The sequence below is a fragment of the Pantherophis guttatus genome, chromosome 9 (genome assembly GCF_059756535.1).
Source record: "Pantherophis guttatus breed Tessera chromosome 9, ASM5975653v1, whole genome shotgun sequence".
In the NCBI taxonomy this organism is placed as follows: Eukaryota; Metazoa; Chordata; class Lepidosauria; order Squamata; family Colubridae; genus Pantherophis; species Pantherophis guttatus.
In genome coordinates this window covers 20,927,150-20,941,670 of record NC_142071.1, presented here as the reverse complement: position 1 = coordinate 20,941,670, position 14,521 = coordinate 20,927,150, and the positions used below count along the sequence as shown (strand labels likewise).

At 43.3% G+C, this 14,521-nt stretch overlaps 1 long non-coding RNA gene across 1 annotated transcript; it reads right to left on the bottom strand.

Annotated features, from left to right (window-relative positions):
• Positions 1-307: 307 nt before the first annotated feature.
• Positions 308-11,372, bottom strand: LOC117668250 (uncharacterized). Its single transcript, XR_004592226.1, has 4 exons — positions 11,302-11,372; positions 7,087-7,195; positions 1,213-1,262; positions 308-560 (listed from the first exon to the last, which is right to left on the bottom strand). It is a non-coding gene; the product is annotated as an uncharacterized LOC117668250 (long non-coding RNA).
• Between the last annotated feature and the right edge of the window lie 3,149 nt (positions 11,373-14,521).

Sequence of the window (14,521 nt, the reverse complement as noted above, 5' to 3'; positions counted from 1 at the left end):
TTTATACTTACTTATCTCTTCTCTAGAGAGATACTGTGTTCTACTTGTGTATTATGCATTTGCTTAAAGGTTTACCGCTTCAATCCTGTACATTTCCACTTGGGAATCAATTGTAAGTTTATAAATAAATAAAGTTTCTTGTTTGAAACACATCTGCTGCCTACAGGTGCAATCCAATTTCCTACGTGGGAATACGTTTTGATTAAACTGGAGATGTTTGTTTCTGAGTGTACATCCGTGCATTTGGGCTGTAAATATTGCTTCAATCCCTTTTTCTTGATTGACTAAAAATAGCATCACAAACTCCTACAATGATTAAAGAACTGCACTTTAAACAACAGGAACTGAAGTCAGGTCACATGCTTTCCAGGCTACATTCTTGTATTCACGTCTACAACCTCAGTAGATTTTTCATTCTCTGTGCCATCCTTTAAATATTTTGTGTCATGCACTACATTAGGGTTATGCATTAACTTAATAAGTGCCTATCACAAGAGAAACTTTTGGTCTATTCCCTTGGCCGAAGTGTGTTTCATGAGGTTGGACTCCCTCTTGTGGATCTGAAATACAAGACAGAAATAAAATATTCCAGGAAGGTACCAAGAGTTGGAGAAGGAAAGTGGATTTTCATTCTTTTATATCATGGACAGCCAAAATATGATTACCGTATTTTTCGGGGTATAAAATGCTCCGGATTATAAAATGCACCTACCTTTTTTGGTGAGGAAAACAAGAAAAAGAAATCTGCCTCTGCTTCCCAGCAATTTTGCCTCATTGCAGCAAACAGCAAACAGCCTGCTTTACTTTCATTTTCGCTTTCAGCATAGCTTGATTAGCACAAGAAAAAAAAAAATCTGCTCTCAGCAATTTATCTCCTTGCAGGAAGCAGCAGAGGCCCGTGCAGCAATAGGCACTGGCAATCCCTGCAGCCTGAAACAGCTGAGGGTTGGAAGACTGATCCAACCTATGATCAACTTGTGCTAATTAGGCTGTGCTGAAGCTGAAATGGGCTCTTTCTTCTTGCTGCTTGCTGCAAGGAGTAAATTGCTGGGAGGCAGAGGCCAAAGGGTGGGAGCCAGTCGGTGGGCGCGGCTACATTCGGTGTATAAGATGCACCTAAATTTTCACCCCCTTTTAGGGGAGGAAAAGGTGCATCTTATACTCTGAAAAATATGGTAGATATTGTAGTACACAACTCTCATCATTGCTCACCATTGGTCTTCTCTTTACAGTTGCTTGGAGTTCAGCAATACTGCCCAATCCTATTTTAAAGAAGTAGAAATATTCACTTAAATGGGTTTAATCAGTAGGACGCATAATGATTGTTGATATTAAAATTCTGATTCTTCTGCCAGTTTGGTTCAAGAAGAAACAATAGCAGAAGATCACTGACATTTGAATAGGTAGGACCGAGACAAAGGAAAATGTGATTTAATTTATTTTACATCTAAATGCAATTTCATGTTAATTAGGTTAATATGAGTTTAATAATATGAAATCTGATATAGTCATTTCTCCCTCTTTTCATTTTCATAACTCAGCTTGATACCAGCACCTAACTGGCCTCAGAAAGTAACTGGGATTGGCCCTAGTTAGAACTTCGACTAGAAATCAGAAAGAGAAAATAAAAAATGGCACAGATATAATTTTGTCTAAACTGAGAAGTTGGGGGGGGAAAAGGGTTCCAGGGGGAAAAAAAGGCAAACCATTTCGAACATGCAGTCACTAGGAGTCAAACTTAGCTAGAGGGAGATGTTGTCCTTTAAAAAAAAAGAAAATAATTTGGGAGACAAGCCATGCATGAAGGACTCAGGTGGAGTACCTGAGAGTTACCAAAAAACTGGTACAAGTATCTATCAAAGTACATCAGTCAGGCTACACTTGGAGTACTACGTTTTCTCCTGGTCACCATGGTACAAAAAAGATGCTGAAATCCTATAACCATGATGGTGAACCAATGGCACATGTGCCACACATGGCATGCAGAGGCCTCTCTCTGGGCATGCCAGCCGTTGCCCAGCCCAGCTTCCCTGTGCATGCGTGCGCGCCTCCCGCTGACCAGCTGGTCTTTGGATCTCTGCCCCGCATGTGCAAGGCCTTCCCCAATCTCTGCAGCTTCTCCCCCAGCGTGTGCTAGGTTTCTCTTGCATGTTTGCCACCCGTGCTTTCCCCGATCTCCACAGGTTCCACCAGGGGTGAAATCCAGCAGGTTCTGACAGGTTCTGGAGAACCGGTAGCGGAAATTTTGAGCAGTTCGGAAAACCGGTAGTGGAGATTTTGAGTAGTTTGGAGAACTGGCAAATACCACCTCTGGCTGGCCCCAGAGTGGGGTGGGAATGGAGATTTTGCAATATTCTTCCCCCAGGAGTGGAGAGGGAATGGGGATTTTGCAGTATCCTTCCCTTGCCACACCCACCAAGCCACACCATGCCCACCAAGCCACGCCCACAGAACCAGTAGTAAAAAAAATTGGATTTCACCACTGGGTTCCACCCTCCTCAGGTGCCTCTCCATTGCAGAAATGCAGGAAAAAGCTAGGGCACGATGGGGGGAGAAATTGAGGAGATTGGGGAAGGCACGGGAGGCAGAAATGCAGGAGAAAGGTAGTGCGCACTGGGGGGAGAAACTTAGGTTTTTAGGTTAGAATAGAATAGAATAGAATAGAATAGAATAGAATAGAATAGAATAGAATAGGGTAGGGTAGGGTAGGGTAGGGTAGGGTAGGGTAGGGTAGGGTAGGGTAGGGTAGGGTAGGGTAAGGTAAGGTAAGGTAGGGTGGACTGGACTGGACTGGACTGGACTGGACTGGACTGGACTAGACTAGACTAGACTAGACTAGACTAGACTAGACTAGACTAGACTAGAATAGAATAGACTAGACTAGACTAGACTAGACTAGACTAGACTAGACTAGAATAGAATAGAATAGAATAGAATAGAATAGAATAGAATTCTTTATTGGCCAAGTGTGATTGGACACAAGAAGGAATTTGTCTTTGGTGCATAAGCTCTCAGTATACATAAAAAGAAAAGATACATTCGTCAAGAATCATAAGGTACAACACTTAATGATAGTTATAGGGTACAAATAAGCCATCAAATTATACTGGGAAACAATCAATATCAATATAAATCATAAGGATATAAGCAACAAAGTTACAGTCATGCAGTCATAAGTGGGGGGAGATGGGTGATAGGAACGATGAGAAGACTAATAGTAATACTAATGCAGACTTAGTGAATAGTTCGACAGTGTTGGGAATAGAAGAATAAAAACTTTATTACGGTCATCGACCAGCAATAGACATACAAGAAATTAAAAATAATACTGACATTTTTTGACAGCGTTGAGGGAATTAGTTGCTAAGCAGAGTGATGGCATTTGGGAAAAAAAATGTTCTTGTGTCTATTTGTTTTGGTGCGCAGTGCTCTACAGCGGCGTTTTGAGGGTAGGAGTTGAAACAGTTGATGTCCAGGATGCGCGATCTCTTGAAGAGGACAAAGTGCAAAGGATGGAGTATGATTTTGACTTGCTTTTCCAGAAGAATGGCTGTAATCATAATGCTCTGTGGGATTCAGAAATGGAAAGACTGAATGGCCATAGGGGCTCTCAGCATGGGAAATGATTGAAAATGCAGAAAGAGACTCAATTCAAATACTGTACATACTTATATATGTGAGAAATATTTGCTCACACCCTCATTCTGTATGTGTGTGTGTGTGTGTTTGTATTTGTGTACATACATAGAAACACAGAGAACTCATGGAGCAAATGTTTAAAATAATTGTACTTTCCTGTTCCTCTCTTTTCAAAAGAATATCTCTTGATCTCATGGCACTTGACATCTCAGTTAGCAGATGTTTCTCACTAAACAATTTCGAGGAACGGGACTGAGTTCCAGGAATTGTGATGAGTGGTGAAATCTGACATGCACATTAACTCCAGATTGCCAGATGCATCTTCCAGAAGTCAGGGAGTACTCCAAAGGATTCAATAGAAGAGGCTGGAACGAGGCGCTGCCCCCAATCTTCGTAGTAGGAAACGGAATCGTAACAAACCTTCCATTGTTGAGGAGTGCCTCTTAAACCAAAGAGGAACAAGAAATATAATTGGATGGTGGTTCCATATTCTTGTTCCTGTAATCTTCTGTCATTCAGAAGGACAGATTCCACTAAAGAGGAAGGCTGCAGTTGCTGGTGGTTATCGTAGGCAATGACACAGGATATGGTGGACTGTGAGGACCACTTTGGTTTCACTTTAAAGAACATGCTGAATGTCCATTCCATTCCATTCCAATTTATTTATTTAGTTTAGAAAATTTATATTGCCGCCTACTCGCCATGGCAAATCAAAGCAGTTTTGTTGTTGTTGTTAGTTGTAAAGTCATGTTCGACCCATCACAACCCCATGGACAACATTCCTCCAGGCCTTCCTGTCTTCTACCATCCTCTGGAGTCCATTTAAGATCATGCCTACTGCTTCAGGGACTCCATCCAGCCACCTTCTCTGCCATCCCCTTCTTCTTTTGCGCTCCATCTTCCCCAGCATTAGGCTCTTCTCCAGTGAGTCCTTCCTTCTCATTAGGTGGCCAAAGTATTTGAGTTTCATCTTCAGGATCTGGCCTTCTAAAGAGCAGTCAGGGTTGATTTCCTCTAGAACTGACCGGTTTGATCGCCTTGCAGTCCAAGGGACTAGCAGGAGTCTTCTCCAGCACCATAGTTCAAAGACCTCCATTCTTTAGCGCTCAGCCTTCCTTATGGTCCAACTTTCACAGCCATCCATTGCAACTGGGAAAACCATAGCCTTAACTATATACACACTTTTGTTGGCAGGGTGATGTCTCTGCTTTTTAGTAAGCTGTCTAGATTTTCCATAGCTTCCCTCCCCAGGCAAGGCGGCTTACACACATATAAAACATCATATAAAAAAATAAAAAAATAATAGAAAAATAAAAAAATAATCAATTAATAATATAATACCCTCCCATCCAACCTCACCCCAGTGACAACACATATTTATACAAGCCATTTAATGGGCTCCATCCCATTCTGGGTTCCCCAGGCCCGCTCGCAGAACCAGGTCTTCAGGGTCTTCTGGAAGAGTGTTAGAATGGGGGCAATCTAATTTCTGGGAGGGATGATGTTCCAGAGAGAGGGAGCCACCACGGAGAAGGCCCTTCTTCTGGATCCCACCAGGTGTATCTCCCTAGGGGATGGGACTCACCACATTCCTTGCCTCCCCGCTCTAGTGGGTTGGGTAGATGTGACCGGGAAGAGATGGTCCCTCAGGTAACCTGGACCAGTGGTGGTTTATTTATTTATTTGTTTATTGGTTCGATTTATATACCGCCCTTCTCCGGAGACTCAGGGTGGCTTACAATACGTTAAACAATAGCCTTCATACTTTTGTATATATCTGCTTAGTAGGGCTTTCACACCCCCTCAAGCGATGTTCTTTTTTATACAAAGTCAGCTTATTGCCCCCACAATCTGGGTCCTCATTTTACCTACCTCGGAAGGATGGAAGGCTGAGTCAACCTTGAGCCTGGTGAGATTCAAACTTGCAGTAATTGCAGGCAGCTGGCAGCTAAGTGCTATTTAACAGTTTGCCCCTGGTTCAGACCGGTTTGCAAGAACCAGTAGTAAAACTGGCGGGAGGCTTCGTCCACTGACCCGGACATCATCAGGAAGCTTCTGCGCATGTGCGCGGCGCCGTTGCAAACCAATAGTAAAGGTAAGTAGAACCCATCCCTGAGCTGGACCCAAGCCATGAAGGGCTTTAAAGGTGACAACCAGCACATTGAATTGCACTCGGAAGCAAATTGGCAACCAATGCAGTTCCCGCAGGAGAGGTGAAACATGTGCACACTGAGGTCTACACAAAACCAAGCGGCCGCTGCATTTTGCACCAACTGAAGCTTCCAGATGCTCTTCAGGGTGAGCCCCATGTAAAGTGTGTTGCAACAGTCAAGACAGGAGGTGACTAGGGCATGAATGACTGATTATGTTGCATCCTTACTGAGCGATAACACTTCATGGCTTCCATTAACAATGACTCAACGGTATGTCTCTGGCCATAGGAACAAGGAAGCAGTTTCAGCTGTGTTAAGGTTATCTCAGCATTTGATTTGTTTGTATAGTATTATCTGGCTGGGGTTTTGTTTTGTTTTTGCTTACTGGGACTAAGATTTGGTATTCTGGTTTTCATCCCTGGCCTATTGAATGAAATACAAATGTTCTGTAGGAAATGGTCATCTGATAAAGCAGTGCACACTTCAGAAATGAAGCATTTATACTCAGAGCCTAGGAAAAAAAGGACCAGCTGCTTTAATGAACCCCAGAGAGGTGCTATGTTCACATCCGTGTGAAAAAAACCCTTCTGCCAAATCGTTTGTGAATCATACACAGTCATTAGATTTGAGCTGCTTTCGATTATAGATCTGAACAGTCCAATTTGAATTTGAGGGTTTGCTTTTTTTTTTTATGTTGCTGTTGCATCACAGCTGGAAGTTTGAATCAGACAAATGTCTTATATATCCTATGAAAGTGTCTTAGTTCACATTATATTAGACATCAGGTTGAGAAAAGTTTTTCAGCATTAATTCTCTCTCTAGTTCGAGAGATCGTGGATTGAACTCTGGGCCAGATTATAAAGAAGAACCTCTGATTATGAGTTATGGCCCCTCTGAAAATTAATATTTATCCATAGTAGATGACAGCATATAGCCTAGGTGTGTCTTATCTGCTGCAATAATTGCAACAACCACTAGCCAGCAGCAAAGAGTTGGGACTTACTATATCTCTTTGCTTCCATCAAGTGGTCATGAAGATTATTGCTGTCCACATATGGTAGTATGAATTCCACTGATTTTGGGTGAACTATTTTTTTTTTTAATTGAAGAATTGGACCTAGTTTGCACTGGAAGTCCTGCGGTTGTAGGGTAGCCTGGGATGCTGTGACATTATTTCACAAGAAGGCAACGGTGAACTTCTTCCATATTATCCCCAATGAGACAACATGGATTTGTCCAACTCGTTCAACTAGAAAGAGGCTTAATCTTTTTTTTACTTCTTCCTCCTTCTCACCTTGATTTGTCTTCTGCCCATTGCTAGGAAGGATGTTGTTTTTGGTAGGGTTGGAAGTGAAGCTTGTTTTCATGGAGACTTCATAATCAAAAACCCTCTTCAGTAAAACCTCAGAAGGTAGAAACAAAGCAATTCAATACTTGGAGAGGTGGATGACTTTTTGAGTACATTAATCCAGACATAATAGAATAGAATTTTTTATTGGCCAAGTGTGATTGGACACACAAGGAATTTGTCTTGGTGCATATGCTCTCAGTGTACATAAAAGAAAAGATACATTTATCAAGAATCATAAGGTACAACACTTAATGATAGTCATAGGGTACAAATAAGCAATCAAATCATATTAGGAAACAGTCAATATAAATTGTAAGGATACCAGCAACAAAGTTACAGTCATACAGACATAAGGGGGAGGAGATGAGTGATGGGAACGATGAGAAGATTAATAGTAGTGCAGCCTTAGTGAATAGTTTGACAGTGTTGAGGGAATTATTCATTTAGCAGAGTGATGGTGTTTGGGGAAAAACTGTTCTTGTGTCTAGTTCAATGATGGGTTGCCCCCAGTTTGGACTGGTTCACAAGAACCGGTAGTAAAACTGGCCGGAGGCCCCACCCACCACCCTGGATGTTATCATCGGTGATCTGCGCATGCACAGAAGCAATCCCATTGCGAACCGGTAGTAAAGGTAAGTAGAACCCATCCCTGGTCTAGTTGTTCTGGTGTGCAGTGCTCTATTGCGTCGTTTTGAGGGTAGGAGTTGAAACAGTTTATGTCCAGGATGCGAGGGACCTGTGAATATTCTTATCTACATAATTAAGATAATGTACATTATCTACATAATCCTATCTACACCCAACTTTGCTTAAGGCATCAATTATATCTCTTAAGAACCATGGTACTTTTCAACCCTCTGGGTCCTGATTATGCCTACTTTTGGAGTGAATATCTCAGCATATCACAAAAAGCCTGAAACATGGGACAATCTTTGCATTCTCCATTCTGATCTAGGCATAGATCATAGAACTTGGAGGCAAAAAATTAAAAATAAACCTGCACATTAAAAAAATTAGAAACTTTCGATTCAGTCAAACTCCCTAGGTTTGGGAGAAGATGAATACTCTGGTTGAGAATTGTTTTTCACTTAGCTCTGTTGAGAGAGGTCTTATCTGCTGAAAAAATCTTTTACGATGGGCCAGATTGTATCTGAGTTATTTGTCATATCAGTATAAACTCCCGTGTTCTCTTGTACAGCAGCTTCATTTCCGCCTTTGTGGGCTCCACCCTGGATCTGCCCAAAAGAGTGCCATGAAAGGATCACTTAGAAGTAAGGGCTAAAGTACTGCTTTCTATCATTATGGTGCTCTTAATGCAGCCTCTTTATGACATTAGAATTTTCTGTTGCGGTTTCATCCTATGATTTCCACTCAGGGGTGGGCTTCAAAAATTTTAGCAAGGGGTTCTCTGCCTGGTTGCTAGGTGGGCGTGGCCATAGTGGGTGTGGTCTAGGGTTCGGAGGGGGGGATGTTTTTGCCCACCCCGGGCTCCGGAGGTTTTCCTTGAGCCTCCAGGAGAGCAAAAATGGCCTCCCCAGGTTCTCAGGGCCCTCTGGAGGCAAGAAACAGGCCTTCCCAAACTCCCAGTAGGCCTGTTTTTCGCCCTCCCTGAACCTCCGTGCACACTCTGCACTTACCTGCATCCAAAATGGGCCACGTGGGGACTCCTCGGAGGGGCGGGGTAGGGTGGGCAGGGCAGGGCCAGCCAGGAGTGGGATTTGGGGGTTCTTTGAACTGCGCAGAATTTTAGCTAGAGGTTCTCCCGAACCCCTGTGAACCCCCAGCAGTCCACCCCTGTTTCCACTGCAGTTCCACATTTTTATATGTGTCCTCTTTTCAAGCTAGATATTCCTTCATTCTATAGTTACATGTTTTAATTTGCTACTTAAACACGGGGTTTTGCGTGTCTTAATTCAATTTTACTTCAACTCAGTTTCTCACTCCATCAAGGACTTTCCATAAGGCTTCCCAAAAAGCGATTGGAGGAATTCACAGAGTACCAGAAGAAGGCTGCAATATGCCAAATGAACATTAGATGGCAGCAAACAGATCCAAGACGTCTTTCTTTAATCCTACTTAATGGTTCATCCCAACTTTTTTTAACTTTTGTACCTTTTTAGATTTTATACTTAGATTTTCACCTCAAAGGCAGAGATTTCCAGTTGTTTTATTATGTAAATTTCACCACGAGCTTTTAGGGCAGAAGGGCAAAGTCTAAAGCAGGGGTGTCAAATTCGATTTCATTGAGGGCCGCACAGGGGTGAAATGCTCCCGGTTCGGACCGGACCGCCCGATCCGGTAGCGATGGCGGCAGGTGGTTCGGAGAACTGGTAGCAAAAATCCCTGCCCCCCCCATGCCCAGCTGAGCCACACGATCATCAGAGGCTTTTTTTAAAAAACTTTTAAAAGCATTTTTTCTACAACTTCTTCCACCAAAAAAATGCTTTTAAAAGTAAAAAAAAAAGCCTCTGATGATCGCGTGGCTCAGCTGGGATCATCAGAGGCTTTTCAAAGCATTTTTTTATGCAACCTCTTCCAGAGGTGGTTGAAAAAATGCTTTGAAAAGCCTCTGCTGATGAGGCAACACAGCTGGGATCGTCAGAGCATTTTCAAAGCATTTTTTTTAACCACCTCTTCCGCTGAAGAGGTTGCAGAAAAAAATGCTTTGAAAAGTCTCTCTGCTAATCAGGCAACTCAGCTGGGATCGTCAGAGAGACTTTTAAAGCATTTTTTTCTGCAACCTCTTCAGCAGAAGAGGTGGTTAAAAAAATGCTTTGAAAAGGCTCTGACGATCCCAGCTGTGTTGCCTGATCGGCAGAGGCTTTTCAAAGCATTTTTTTGCATTTGCAGAAAAAATGCTTTGAAATGTAAAAAAAAAAAAAATGGCCACGCCCACCCAGTCACATTACACCACCACCACCACCAAACCACGCCCACAGAACCGGTAGTAACAAATTTTACATTTCACCCCTGGGGCTGCATCAGGGTTGTGTTTGACCTCGGGAGGGCCAGCTCAATGCCACTTGTGTCAGGAGTGCCTATGGTGGCCCGAGCGCTCTGCCAGCAAAAACGGACTCGTAAGCTCCAGTTTCAGCCTCCTGCAACCCTCTGCCAGCTAAAGCAGAGCTCGGGAGGGCCTCCTGTGGCCCTCATGAGCTCCATTTTCACTGGCAGAGGCACTGCAGGCGAGTCCTTCACTATTTCCAGGGTGGCCCTATGGGCCAGATCCAGGGGTGGGTTCTAAATTTTTTTACTACTGGTTCTGTGGGCGTGGCTTATTTTGTGGGTGTGGCTTGGAGGTCATGTGACTAGGTGGGCGTGGCTAGCTGGTCAGAGTCATTTCTGGAAGGTCCTCACACTTACGACCAGTCCTCGCACTTACGACCCGTCTCATTTGTTTGCTTTTAACACTGATCAGCTGTAGGGCGGCCCTTTGAAGCCCCGCAGCAAGAGTTTAAACAGTTTTTTCCCCTCTAGTCATCAGCTGGGACTCAGGAGGCAGCAATAGATTGGGGGTGGGACCAAATAAAAGGTAAGAATAACGTGGGAGGGCGGGGGAGGGAGAACCGGTTTGGTGACATCATATCATCACCACTACCGGCTCAGCCAAACCGGACCGGGAGGAACCCACCACTGGCCAGATCTAAGCACCCTGCAGGCTGGATCTGGCCCCCGGGCCTTGAGTTTAACACCCCTGGTCTAAAGCTTTATTAACTTGGTCAATCAATCAAATGCCATTCATTTCATGTCATGGTTTGGATAATGGTTGAGCCACCACTGAATCCTGGCAGTCTGAAGAGTGCAGAGTGACAACCAATCACCCATAGCATGGGAACATTTGACAGAATTTGCTGAAAAGTGAACCGGTATAACATTCTTTTAAGGAAATGTTTTCCTAATTCTCCACCCCCACATCGTTTGAAACCTGGCAAATTAGTTCTTGAAGAGGTCAATTATGAAAAATGATAACCATAATTATAGCTTGGGTTCCAAAATAAGAAGCAAATGTGGAATTTGTGTGATAAAGTTCAGAACAGAGGGGAAAAAATCTACAAATCTTTCCACAGCCTCCTCTGTTAATCACAGCAGTTAATCTTATTTTGGGTTTCCCTTACCAGCCTTGAAATAAAGATGAATTAGGTGTATCAAGATGCTTACCTGATTAGTTAGTTAATCCTCTGATTGTTCCTTTTCCAAGATCAGCTTGGCAGGAATCTCCAATGTTTATGAATAGTGGGCTATGAGGCTAGACCTGAAGGAGAATTATACTTGAAGCATGGGGACACTGATGGCATGTAAAAGAAATATTTAAGTGCATGTATAATTCCCCAAACTCTTTAACACTTTAAAGCTCCTTATTTCCTCTAATTCCAAGGTTTGTATGGTAAGAGTCATTGCTTATATTGCCAGTAAAGCATCAATCTAGCATAGCGACAAGGCTGAGGAGTGGAAGGAGCACTTAATAAAAATGTTTGGATGGTAGAAGACAATGGAAAATCCTAGAATAAGGCAGGGGTATAAATCCAGCAGGTTCTGACAGGTTCTGGAGAACTGGTAGCGGAAATTTTGAGTAGTTCGGAGAACCGGCAAATACCACCTCTGGCTGGCCCCAGAGTGGGGTGGGAATGGAAAATCAGCAATATCCTTCCCCCAGGAGTGGGGAGGGAATGGAGATTTTGCAATATCCTTCCCCCAGGAGTGGGGAGGGAATGGAGATTTTGTAGTATCCTTCCCCTGCCATGCTCACCAAGCCACGCCCACCAAGCCACACCATGCCCACCAAGCCACGCCCACAGAACCGGTAGTAAAAAAAATGGATTTCACCACTGAAATAAGGGTATGAGTCTGGAACAGTTAATGGCCATGAAATGAGTATTAAAAAGAGAGAAATATAATAAGGAAGAGATGAACTATCATTACCTAGAAATAAGATGAAGTTTTCTGACAGGGAGAGCAATCAACCCATGGAACAGAGGTTCCCTTCAGAAGTTGTGGGAGCTTCATCAATGGAAGCTTTCAAGAAGAAACTGGATTGCCATCTGTCAAAAATGGTGTAGGATCTGTAGGGTGGGGGGGTTGGACTAGATGACCTACAAGGTCCCTTCCGAGTCTGTTATTTTCTTATTCTGAAACCAATGAGGTGGACATTGGCCACTTAAATTATACATACATATCTTTGTTTTATCTAGAACTTCTGAATGTGGAAATTAATTAGCAGCTTGGGTTCAAAATCTATTTGACATCTAAGTTTTAAAATCAGTACTTATCAGTACTTATATATAGTAATACGTATGACCTTTGAGGACCGACCAAGAAACATCCATCAATTTCTGAGTGGAAGCACCTGCAATGGTGCTGAAAATATACCTGATCTCACTGTTGGTTGGTATTTACTTCCGGTTTTCTGAAAAACTGCACCATAGCAAACTATAGGTTTATTTAACAACTATGGTGTTCACTTAACAACCGCACCCAAAAGGTTGTAAAATCAGATTGATTTAACACATGATTGACCCATTTTACTACTGTCATAACTTATGACTGTGATGGGCTGGCTCCATTATGGTCATAACACGAGGACTACCTATACCAGGGGTTGGCAACCTTAAACACTCGAAGAGTCACAGAGGTCCTAACCAGAAGCCCCCCATTCCATTCTGGAGCTGACCGGAAGTCCCCCACCATAGAGTTTTCTCCTAGCACAGCATCCTTTTTCATCTACCTGTCCTAACTGAAAGCCCTATCAATTGTGAAGCCGATCGGCGACAGGGAGCCACAGCAGAGGGATGAAAGAATCACATGCGGCTCCAGAGCTGTGGGTTGCTGACCCCCGACCTATACGGATCCCTCTATTCTGATGAACTCTGCTAGGCTTCTATGGAGCAACATCAGTGATCACAGCTAGGTCCAGATGCAGGTGTACCATTGAGTGGTTCTAAGATATTTTCAGAGATATAGCTTTAGATATAGCAGAAAGAAAAGTTTACCTTCCCGTTCCTTAGGAGGCGGTATTATGCAATGACCCCAGTAATCCCTCTGAAAAACTTAGCACCATTATGACAACTTTAGGATCACAATCAGGGCTTTAATATGACTTAACATAAATTCATATTTAATTATTTTCAACATCACTCCATGCTATGACATCAGAACATAAATACATCTTTCTGATGCATGTGTACAACAGGCCTAAAGGTAAAGGTTCCCCTCGCACATATGTGCTAGTCATTCCCGACTCTAGGGGCCGGTGCTCATCTCCGTTTCTAAACCGAAGAGCCAGCGCTGTCCAAAGACATCTCTGTGGTCATGTGGCTGGCGTGACTAAACACCAAAGGCGCACAGAACGCTGTTACCTTCCCACCAAAGGTGGTCCCTACTTTTCTACTTGCATTTTTTACGTGCTTTCAAACTGCTATGTTGGCAGACGCTGGGACAAGTAACGGGAGCTCACCCCATTACAGAGCACTAGGGATTTGAACCGCTGAACTGCCGAACCTTTCGATCGACAAGCTCAGCATCTTAGCCACTGAGCCACCATGTCCCATACAACAGGCCTAAGTCCCATTTAATTTAGGGAAATTTACATTTAGGTCAGAGGTCAGCAACCTATGGCTCTGGAGCTGCATGTGGCTCTTTCATCCCTCTGCTGTGGCTCCTTGTCACCAGTTGGCTCCACAGTTGATAGGGCTTTCGGTTAGGACAGGTAGAGGAAAAAGCAGACTGTGCTAGGAGGAGACTCTATGGTGGGGGAACTGGACTTCTTGTTTGCAGAGGAAAAAGCAGACTGTGCTAGGAGGAGACTCTATGGTGGGGGAACTGGACTTCTTGTTTGCAGAGGAAAAAGCAGACTGTGCTAGGAGGAGACTCTATGGTGGGGGAACTGGACTTCTTGTTTGCAGAGGAAAAAGGACGCCGCGCTAGGAGGAGACTCTATGGTGTGGGAACTGGACTTCCGGTTGGCTCCAGAATTGAACGGGTGCCTTCCAGTTAGGACCTTTGTGGCTCTTTGAGTGTTTAAGGTTGCCGACCCCTGATCTAGGTAACTATGAACTAAGATGACACTAACATACTAGATTGACTGAAGTTCTTTCAAAACATAGCACAATAATTGTGGGCTGAATCTACTACATCTAAATTTGATATTTTCTGAGTCTGAGAGAAAGAAAAATCTTACACATATAGTAGATTAATTCTCCTTGTTCCTCAGTATTTCATCCACTTTCAAGCTCTCTCTCCAGGTAAACAATGAACATATTTTTAAATAAACCTCACCCAGATGTTTTTTCCCCAACTTCCCTTTTCCCCTTCCCAACTGCAAATCTGTTTTTGGTTATGAATTTATCGCATTTCTTCCTAATATGTAAGTTAGTTGTTAAGT